We start from the raw sequence: 11,649 nt of genomic DNA, 5'->3' as shown, positions 1-11,649 counted from the left end.
CAGAGGAGATAACTGGAGTATCAAGTATGGATGGGTTTGCTTAAAGATAAAGTATCAGGCAAAGAGAAGATGACAAAGGACAGAATTCTGAGCAGCACCTTAAGACAACAGAAAAAAGATTCACCAACCTTGGGAAGAAAACAAGAAAAGTGCTACAGAAGGAAAGTAAGGGCGTTTCAAAATAGTCAATGATGCAAAACAGCAAAGGACCAGGCTCATTCACAAACTGTTATTGCCCTCAGGATGTCAGACGTGTCCATGAAGAACACAACCTCAGTCTCCAGGGGTGGAGAGTCCTGGGGATTCAAAACTCTATGAAAAAGTATTGTCAAAGAGAATATTCTCTCAAGAAATTGAACTATGAAGAGAAGAAGACACAATACCACATAACTAATACCATATAGGGGCAGCAGGCTAGTCATTCCTTCACTACAGACTTAATTGGATGAAGAATATGATATTTTAATATTTAATCAAATCTAATATCTACTAAGCTCAGTATTTAATATGTATAGGAGATATAACATAATCTGCAGTCACATTTTGGGCCAGTCATGTTTTTGGCAGTAAATGCTTGCTTTTGAGACAAGTAAATGCTTGCTTTTGAGACAAGTAAATGCTTGCTTTTGAAACATCCTATTTTAATTCAGTACTCTTAAAAACAATATACTACTATATTGGAATTAAGAGACCATGGGTTTAATGTTCTAATTCCATAACAATTTTATTATGGCCTTTGCATGTACTTACACCTTTTCACCTTTCTCTTCTAATAGGTGAAATTTGAATCCTAAATATTGCCAAGGTCAGTACAGCTTCATGCTTGGTATTAGCCTAGCAAAAGTTTTCTCCTCTCTCCTTGAAAGAAACTATGTTGAATCCAACTTATGTATCGGATCTTATCAGTTAAGCTTCCCTGGACTGATATTGGCACTGCTCCTATGTCAATTCACCCAATAATATTCTGTAAGAGTATGCAACTTTATGGAATAAGGGTTCAGAGAGTTCTCAGATGCTCTGTTTGTATTTTGATTGACACCTAGAATTATTAGTATATAATCATCATCATCATTTTATGCATTTATTAATAGCCAACAATTTTTTCATCATTAACTTTGTGCCAAATATTTTGTACACACTATTTTGTTTACATATCCCAACAAACTTATCCCCATTTCACAGATAAGAAAATTGATGATGAATATTTTTAGTGACAGGCACAACTCACAGAGTTAAAATGTAGAGGAGTACAGATTTGAACCAAGATGTGTTTGATAGTTCTAGTCATTGTGATTTACTGTCATTCCTAAAATCTCAGGCACTGTAATTTAAAAAGTATTCTTAAAAATACCTTGCTATTGGGGCTGGATGTAGACAGTTGGTAGAGTGCATGTCTTGCATGTGTGAGACACTGGGTTTGATCCTTACCACCACATAAAAATAAAACAATAAAGGTTAAAAAAAATACCTTGCTCTTCAGGGTGACCCAATTAAAATGGGCATGATTACTTTTCATTTTTCTTATTAATGCTTCCATGGGAGACTGAGCCTCAGAAATATACCCTAGTAGTCAAATAGTAATGGACCAAGTCCACATTCAAGTCCAGATATCCCACTCTAAATTCCAATCCCCTTCTTCCTCAAAGTACTTCCCGCTGGAACATAAAGCACACTTACAAAATCTAGTCTCTGCAGTGGCGATGAATAACTGTATCATAATAATGTTGACTATTTTCTTTGCTTTCAGTTATCTATTTTTAAAAATGGTCTCCAAAGGTTTCTAAAATCCAGTAATCTACACTAGAGATGGATCAAGCAGATCATTTGGAACAAGGCACTCGGGTCAATCATTTTTAGAACCAAAAGCAGAGCAAACCATTTTGGGTTTACTATTTTGAGGTTCTGAAATGTTCAGTTGCGTTTGTTCCCTTTGGTCTGCCGCCAGGAACAGAGGCATAAGGGCTCAAATACCAAATGAAAGGGTGTTCTCACAGTGTTTCTGGCCAGGACCAGAGTGGAAATATCGGAAAGCTCACAGGCAAAGCTGTTCTTCTGAGATTTTCATACCAAACCTGCAAAGCAAGATGCTTGCAAAAAAAAAAAAAAGCATATTTTTTGAGTAGTTATCTGGAGAAAATTTTTACTGCAAACTCTGCCTGACCTGACTTACACTTTGCATCCATCCATTCTCATGATGTCCACTCATCCTTCCAAAGACCATGAGTTCAGGTAGGCATATGCCAGCATGGAATGAATAGAGTAGGTGATTTTTTTACAAATACACCTCAGTTGGAAATACACTTTGCCATTCCCACAAAGATGTTTTAGATTGTAAATATTCTATGTAGTCTAAGAGTACAGATCAGCAAATGATATTAGACAAGAACCCTACATAATCATATTCTGTTCCTCCAACTAGGGGACTACTAGGGCATATTTCTGAGGCTCAGTCTCCCATGGATAGCATTAATAAAAAAAATGAAAAGTAATCATTGACTTAAGGGCAATAGGGCAATTCTCCAATACTCACTTTATTTTTAATGCATCTCTATAAATTTCCACCAAGTTTATTTTTGACTATTGGATTAATTGAATTCTAAACATAACTTGCACTTCTAATTTTACCTCATCTACTGGATTCAAGACTAAGGTATGATCTCTAAAAATGTAATCGTCTTTCCTTTATTTTAACAACCATGGACCTGTGAGTTTCTACTGTTATTAATTTTATTTCTAAATTTATGGTTTAATTACTTTCTAAATCATTTGTGTTCTGCCTTCATAAGTTCAGGCAGTTAAAGTAAAAACTATGGTAGTTAAATAGAATCATTTCCAATATGAGAGTCCACTTAAACTAGCAGTTCAAAAAAAGAGCAGATATGGATTAGGATGATCAGAAAGGCTTCGTCTCAATCAGACCAAAACAAGCAGTTAATTCCCTAAGAGAGGTTATAAAAAGGCAGAACACTGGGTGTCATGGTATTCAAGCCCAGATATACCCACTCTAAATTCCTTAATTCATGTTCCATTGTATATGGCAATTGAAGTAAAAGAAGAGTCAACATCAGCAAACACTGAATACCACAGATGTAGCCAGGTCATTATTTTATAGTGCTTTCAGAAACTTTAATATTCTAAGGGTTCCCTTTAAGGACCCGTTTATTATCCGGAAAGGAGCATAATGTGCCTAGTGCAGTTGGACAGTGTACATCTTTTCCATAGAGCATCCCATGGGGCTATTGTTCCCTAGAATCTACTTTGGGGAGCCCTGACCTAGGACAATCAGGTCCAATTAGGAGAAGAAAATAAGTGAATCTCCTCTGAGCATTGTGCATATACCATGAATACATCACTGTATTTAATCTCATCAATAATCCTGCATGATGGACAGGAAATGCTATTCCTACTTCACAAATGTGGACATTAGAATTCAATGGATTTATCAGTAGTTGTGGATCCCAAATTCTTTGAACAATAAGGACCAGTCACTAAACTCATGAACCAGAATCTCAGGAGTATATTCCAGGTATATGTATATATAGAGAGCTCATCAGATAACTTTGTTTTATAGTACATTTGGGAATGAGCTATTTCCCCAGCACATTTTTTTAAGTAAAAGAGTTGAAACTTGGAATTCTATCTTCTCATTCCAAGTCCACTGGTCTTTCTACTGTAGTATGCCACACATCAATGATGCTCTACTACTGGGAGTGTCCAAGTAAGAATCTGGAAATTTTCAGAAGGGGACACATTGGCTGATTAAACCATGACAGGGAAAGGGTACCAAAGTACTATAACAGCTTCTAAGAGAACCAGGTAAACAACACAGTTCTTCAGAAATAAAATCAACACATTAAATTTCATAGTGACTTCTTGAAAAATCAACTAGTCTTATAAATACTACATAAGGTATTGTCAAAGATAAAGCTTTCCTTTCCATTATCAAATGGCGGCATTGTTCCATTTCCCGAAAGCATTATATGTGGATTTTGAATGTTTGGTAACTTGAACTTAAAAATCAAAATTAAATATTTTCCCAACTATAAAATAAGGGCTTTTCTTTGATCTTTCTAAAATCCATGAGAATTTTCTCTTTTCACATACAATAGTGAGTTTTCCAGACCTGCCTTCCTGCCTGCCCTTTCATTCTGATTGTGAATGTTCCAGTTCAACTTCCCTCTTCTGCAATAAAATTGCTTGTTGAAGAAAAAAATGTCAATAATTATTAATTCCTTCACTTATGGTATAAAGTTACTTATGGTAACAGAGAGCAACTGGAAAGACACCCAATCTAAATATGTGGCTTGTCAAATTAAAGTTCCTCAAACTGTAATTGATAGAGGACATTTTATTGTTTTGTTTTTTCAAGCAACTACTCTGGCCTGTAGACATTTTACAATAATTTCCTTAAGTCTTTTACACTGTGTTAATAAGGAAACTCTTGCAGGTCTCAGCTTGGTAGAATAGCCCTCAGTTGGCCCACTCAACAACAGATAAATGCACTCTTTGGTTATTCCTTGAACTCTAGAACAAAGCAAACAGCTCAACCTTGGGAAAATGTGGGGCTTTGCTCTAAAAGGAGCTAACAAAGTAACTTGGCAAAAAGGAGTAAAGAATTCAAAGATAAATTCACTTGTCCCATTGTGTGTACAGGTCAAATGCCTATTTTGGCATACATTGTATGTATTTGGTAATACACATAATATTCACCTAGTTGAGTCTAATGGCTCTTTGAAAGCCATTAAGTGTATTAAGTCAATATAGTTTTTGGTATGCGTGCAAATTTGAAAAACACATGGTTATACTTCTAGCACGTTCTTTCATATCAGAACCTTCTGCTCTGCAAGTGGCTTGCTGTTTTCATCAGGCAGTTTACCCAGGAGGGAGCTGAAGATTTGTGGGTTTACACTGCTTCTAGGAAAGCTCTGGTTAAGAGCTGATATTTGTTTCCAAGGGGTACATTTTAATATTGGGAAAATAATTTTTTAAGATTATTCTCTACATCAAACAGTTGCAAGCATATCTGACAAGAAGCTAAGAATATTTGTAAGAGTTAGGAAAGCCCTCTGTAGGATCAAATACAAAAGCCTCAAATATTAAGGAAAGGAAAACTTATGCACAGTAGAGGAAACAATTTTGTCAAAATAAATAAATGGAAAAGGAGAAACACATCTAGTGATTTCTAGTGAATTAATTTTTTTCACTTAAAGATTATTTGTCAAATCTACTTATTATCTCCATGTGTGACAGGAAGTCTACACAACCAAAATTCCTAGCCCCAAATCCCAGGCCTGTGGTATTAGGAAGCTTCTGTTACTGTGACAAAATAGCTGAGATAATCAACTTATAAGGAGAAATGGCTTATACTGCCTCTTGTTTCTGTCCATAGTTGCTCCTCACTGTAGCTGGGGCTTGTGGAGGCACAGTACATTCTGGTAGGAGTATGTAGCAAAGGAGGCTGTTCACCTCAGGAAAGCCAGGAAGTAAAGCATGAGAATGGAGGGTGTCAAAGTTTCAATATCCTGATTATGGACACAGCCCCAATGACCTAACTTCTTTCCATGAAGTCCCACCTTCTAAAGATTCCACCATCACCCCCATTAGAATCATGGACTGGGGACCAAGCACTCAGTATGTCCCACTTTTCTTTGTCTCTTTGCAATTGACCTTGTTCAAACCCTTAAGCAGATTCTGTGTGCCACAGACTACAGCATGGGCTTCCCCACCCTCGATGCTGTTCTCACAGGGTTCAGCCAAGACATTTCCACTCAGCCCATGGCTCCTTTTGTTCTCCTGCATAAGTCTTAAGCAACTTGGCCATGATCAGGTACCCATTTGCTACTCCAATAGCATCAGTCTCATTAGACCTCCCTCCCAGTTCTGTGCACCATGGCACTGATTGAAAGTCGTCCCTTAAACACACACACACACACCCCTCGTCCACACACCATGTGGGTTCATCTCTCTTGCCTGTGATAGTCTTGCCCCTCTCTGACTGAAATGTCATATTACTCACTCCAGTATCCCCTTCTAGTCTGCATAGATAATATATATGGTGATAATATCTCAGCCTTAGAGACTGAGTTGATGTTATCACCTCCTCCCCTGGAAAGCATCCCCTGTCACTGTCCACCACACTCTCAGGAAGGATATTCCCCTACTCTGTGCTCCCCTCTACATTTTTGTGTGTATAGGTCATGTAAGCCTCACCCTGGACTCCAGCTCCTTGAAGTTCAGGTTCAGAAATCTTTGCATTCTAAATGCTTTGCACAGAGCACACACTGAATAGGTACTCCGTATTTATTGAATAAATGGGAAAATAAAAATTTATATCCCAAATGATTCCCTTTTCTAAAATTTTGTGATAGCATATATTTACATTTTAACACAAGTATAAAAATTTAAAACTCCCCCCTCCTTTTTTTTTTTTTAGGACTTGAAAGCATGTGTTTTTTTCTTAATTGAAATGTAATATCAGTGGATTCCAAGTGTGATTTTTTTCATGAGTGTATATTAATTATACAGAATGATAGTTTTTATTGTGGCACATGTATATGTGCATATAACATACCTTGATAATATCTACCCTTCCTTCCCTACCCTTTCCTATCCCTTTCCTTCTAACACTCTCCCTTGTATTTAATAATTCTATAACTACTACTAATTATAAGTAAGCTGTTCTCTTAATTGGAAGGATTACCAGAATCAAGAATAGAAGTGAGGGAAGGAAATAAGTAACTACCGCTTGCTGCTAGAAATTGTAACCTCTCTTTACTCAAATGGCAGTCACATAACTTGCCAAAGGTCACGTGGCTGCAGGGATATAGCAGAATCAGGACTAGAGCTCTGATCCATGGAATGGAAATTCATGTTCTTCTGACTACATCAAGATGTATCATGCAAAAACGGTGTTGTATTTAGAGAGAATATAAACATCCAAGAATCTATGAAGAATTTTTAAATGCTTAATACATGCAAGATTCACAACTCTGCTTATGAAGTATTATATTGAAGTGAGTTTCATTATTTCAAATAGCTTGCGCTTGATTTCTTTTAGAGAAAAGAAACAAATAACCAAAATAGGGATATAAAAATCTTTGGCTCTGAGCATTGCTCACCCCTTTAAAGGCTATGGACCATGGCCTGTGGCTCAGAGAAAGCCCAGATGAATTCTATTTTCCCTTCTCCCTCTTTCAGCAGAGCACAGCTTTGCAATCCTCCTTCCATTAACTACCCGTTGTTTCTTTTACCAACCCCATCTCATTTTAAAATATCATTTTTATGAAGGGTAATGTTACATGCTAGAAAACTGTAAAAAATTAATGGATAGACTTAGTATGAAGAAAATGCATTATTCCAATAGTTTTATTTTTTTGCCCATTACACATTTACAAGTTTTGTTGTTTATATGGATATGTTTTATAGATGGCTCTTTTCAAAACATATTACTTTAACACTCTGATCATTGAGAAATTTAAATCAACACTCTACTTGCTTTTCCACAGTGGGGAAAAAAAACTCTTTTCTAAAAGATTCACCTGCATTATTGTTAATATTCTTATTATCTTTGTAAAATAGTTATTAGAAGTTCTTACGGAAGATCATATACAAAATTATCTTAAGCATTTTTTATGATTTATATATTAGATCTCCCCCAAAAGTTCATGTGTGAGACAATGCAAGAACGTTTAGAGGCGAAGTGATCGGGTTGTGAGAGTTGTTGAGCAAAGTAGCTCTCCCTTTCTCCCTCTCCCTCCCCTGCCTGGTGCCATGTTTAGCTGCTTTCCTTCACCATGCCCTTCCAAATGATGTCCTGCCTCACCTTAATCCTGGAGAAGTAGAATTGGCCATCTATGGACTAACACCTCTGAAACTGAGAGAACCAAATAAATTTTTTCCTCTATGTTGTTCATGTTGGGCGTTTTGGTCACAGCAGGAAAAAAAAAAATTGACTCAAACAGGATTGAATGGATGTCATTGACCAATTAATTTAGTTTTTGAGATATATGGTATAACCTCTATTATTCTCAATATTTGCTTTTATTTGTCGCTGAATCTTGTTCCCAAAACAATGTCTGGGGCCTAGCATTTTGTTTGCAAATGTGTGTTCTATGAGAAAACATTCTCTAGGAATCTGAGCTCAGTCATCTATTGATATCCTTCCGGTGTTTGGATTTTTTGTTGTTCCCTTTGTCTATCAGTTAGACTCTGACTAAATTAAGCAAGAAAAAAGGAGAAAATTATCAGAAGGCTGTAAAGCAGCTCATAAAACCAAAAATCTGGGCACTCGAGTGATAGTAGGACAGAGGAGAGAACCAGAGAGCTTCAGGCTCCAGGTAGTAGGAATTAATAAACAACCTCTTCTGGGTGCTGTCATGAGAACAATTACTTCCAGACATATTCCTATTTTTGTGTCTTTCCACTCAAAATGTAGCTTCCCAAAAGAGAGACACCGAGAGGCTGAGCTTAGACTCTACCCACTGCCTGGTATGGAACTAAAAGGGGTTAGGGAGTGGACTAAGACCAAGCAGGGTGGCTCCCCAATGAAAATCTGGGGAACCCCTCCTAAATGCAAAAATGGATGACAAACAAAACCAATGGATACTTACTAAGCCTGACAGAAAAGCAGATTTACTCTGATTCTTTTTCTAATAAAGTGATGAGTCTTTTGCAAATTAATTTTAGACTCTGAGGTCTCAAATTTCATTTTTTCATAAAAAATTGTCCAGAAGTTCTATACAATATTTTCTAATTATATGTTTCCTCTCCCTGTCTTCCCTCTATTTCCCATGCCCCATATTTAAAAAAAAAAAAAAAAGAAAAGAAAAGAGAAAAAAAGAAATAATTAATTAAATGTAAGTAGGTCATTAGCTGAGACCAGTGGCACACACCCAATATCCTCAAAATTTGGGAGACTGAGGTAGGGGGATTGCAAGTTTGTGGCCAGCCTGGGCAACTTGGCAAGACCATGTCTCAAAATAAGAATCGAAAAGGGCTGGAGATTTAGCTCAGTGGTTGAGCAAGTCTGGGTTTAGTCCCTAGCACTGAAGGAAAAAAAAAAAAAAAAGCTGAGTCAATAATAAGGAGAGGCCAAGAAACAATGCAAATCCTAGAAGAAAAAGTAGAGTTAACATTTCAGTGTATAGACATAGGCAACGACTTTATCAATAGGACCCCTAAACTCAGAAAATAATGCCACGAGTTAATAAATGGGAAGGCATCAAATGAGAAAGCTTCTGTACAGCACAGGAAAGCAATTAAGAATGTGAATAGAGAACCTCCAGAATGGAAGAAAATCTTTGCTAGCAACTCTTCAGACAGAGAATTAATATCTAGAAAACTTAACACCAAAAAGAATAGCCCAATTAACAAATGGGCTAATGAATTAATAGACTCTTCACAAAAGCAGAAACACAAATGGCCAAGAAAAAAATGAAAAAAAAAATGTTCAGCATCATTAGCAATTAGGGAGATGCAAATCAAAACTACACTGAGATTTCATCTAATATATAAACCATAAAAAATGCTTAATATAATTTTGCAATTTTACATTACCAGCACATAGGATGTTTGAATGGTGCATTTTTGTGCACAGAGCCACAACTCACACAGCCGAAATGGGCATCAGACACCAGAAATAATACTCCAAGTTTAAGAATTGAGCTTGAGATTTCCCACATCTTTCAAAGGATGTCAGGTTCAAAAGAAATTGAGAAATCCTGATATAGAAGATGGATATCTTCTCTTTCTATAGACTTTGGAGATTGTGTAACCTTTCATAATTTTGGTATTTACTTGATTAACATACCACTATAGAGGTTAGATTCTAAACATAAAGTCAACTTTGTCATTGAAGATCCCGTACACCTTCAGCACATAGGATGTTTGAATGGTGCATTTTTGTCAAAATGGCAGTCATCAAGAATACAAATGATAATAAATGCTGGAGAGGATGTAGAGAAAATGGAACACTTACACTGTTGGTGGGATTGTAAATTAGTACAAACACTATGGAACTCAGTACGGAATTTCCTCAAAAGACTAGGCATGGAACCCCCACATGACTCAGCTATACTACTCCAATATTTATACTAAAGAATTAAAGTCATCATATTATATTAATATATGCATATCCAGATTTGTATCACAAGGACAATTCACAATAGCCCAACTATGAAACCAACCCCTACGTGTCCATCAATGAATGAGTAGATAAAGGGAATAGATATATACACATTGGAGATTTATTCAGCCATTAAAAAAAGATGAAATTGTGTCTTTTGCAGGAAAATTAATGGAACTTGAGACCATTATGTTATGCAAAATAACCCAAACTCAGAAAGTCAAGGTCGTATGTTTTCTTACATATGTGGAAGCTAGAGAGGAAAAAGGAAAAGAAAGTTGTGTGGGCAGGGGGATCTCATGAAAATCAAAGGGAGATCAGTAAAATGGAAGACAGAGACAAACAGATGAGAAGAAGCGAGGCAGGGAAAATCCTAGGAGTGATAGTGAAATTATATTGTTATATTATGTACATGTATGAATATGTAACAACAAATCCCATGATTATGTACAACTGTAATCTGCACCAATTAAAAACAAGTGGAAAATTTTAAAAAATAATAAGAGGAGAATAGAGAAATTGGTTTGGGATAAATAAAACTTTAAAAATCATTACATAATTAATACTCCTAAGATATAAAGTTATCAATACAGACAATAATCACAGATATACCACACTTCATCTCCTTAGAAATAGGCATCAGACACTAGAAATAATTCTCCTGCTCATCCTCTGATTCCTCCCTTTTATCTTAAAAGCACAAATTTCAGATTCTGAAATTTTACTCTTAAATTTAAAATGGCCCTTGTTTTTGGTTAACTGAGTGACTGTTCTCTAGTGAAACTTTTCTATTTCCCATTTGAAACACACACCCAAGATTCTCAGGGCATGATTCGGGGCTCAGGAAGACTGAAGAGCAAAGGGTATCATAATCTCCAAGAGAAAGGAGGACTCCTTTTGCAAATCACATATATATAGAGAGATCATAATCATAGATTTTAAAATTTAAAAAAATGTATTTTTCTTAAACTACAAAAATAAATCATGATTGTATTGCTTTTGTTACAATAGATCTATACAACTTCAAGGTTAGGAATTGAGCTTGAGATTTCCCACATCTTTCAAAGGATGTCAGGTTCAAAAGCAATTGAGAAATCCTGATATAGAAGATTGATATCTTCTCTTTCTATAGACTTTGGAGATTGTGTAACCTTTCATAATTTTGGTATTTACTTGATTAACATACCACTATAGAGGTTAGATTCTAAACATAAAGTCAACTTTGCCCTTGAAGATCCCGTACACCTTCAGCACATAGGATGTTTGAATGGTGCATTTTTGTGCACAGAGTCACAACTCACACAGCCATCTATTTGCCCCAGGAGCAAGGGAAGGGTGACAGCATTGCTAAGAATAACTGAGCAGACAGATCCAAACTTTCATCTAAGACTTCTTACTCCCAGGAAAAAGTAAAACTCATGGAATGTTGTGGAGGGCAGAATTAGCTACCCTAATTATGTTTTTATATATTCCTCTGTTGAGGATGGAGTGGGGACATCCTCAAATAGGTCATATTTCCAAAGTTA

At 36.2% G+C, this 11,649-nt stretch overlaps 1 protein-coding gene across 1 annotated transcript in view; it reads right to left on the bottom strand.

Moving 5' to 3' along the window:
* Positions 1-1,370: 1,370 nt before the first annotated feature.
* LOC308646900 (uncharacterized protein) overlaps positions 1,371-11,649 on the bottom strand; it is a 132,649-nt gene continuing 122,370 nt past the window's right edge. Inside the window, exon 8 of the transcript XR_014021506.1 lies at positions 1,371-1,423. The gene's annotated coding sequence lies outside the window, so the exon portion shown is untranslated. The remainder of the gene's footprint in view (positions 1,424-11,649) is intronic.

Source organism: Spermophilus citellus (genome assembly GCF_964194105.1).
Source record: "Spermophilus citellus genome assembly, chromosome: 4".
NCBI classification, from domain to species: domain Eukaryota; kingdom Metazoa; phylum Chordata; class Mammalia; order Rodentia; family Sciuridae; genus Spermophilus; species Spermophilus citellus.
Note: the sequence above shows the minus strand (reverse complement) of the source record. Positions and strands in the feature narration are given on the sequence as shown.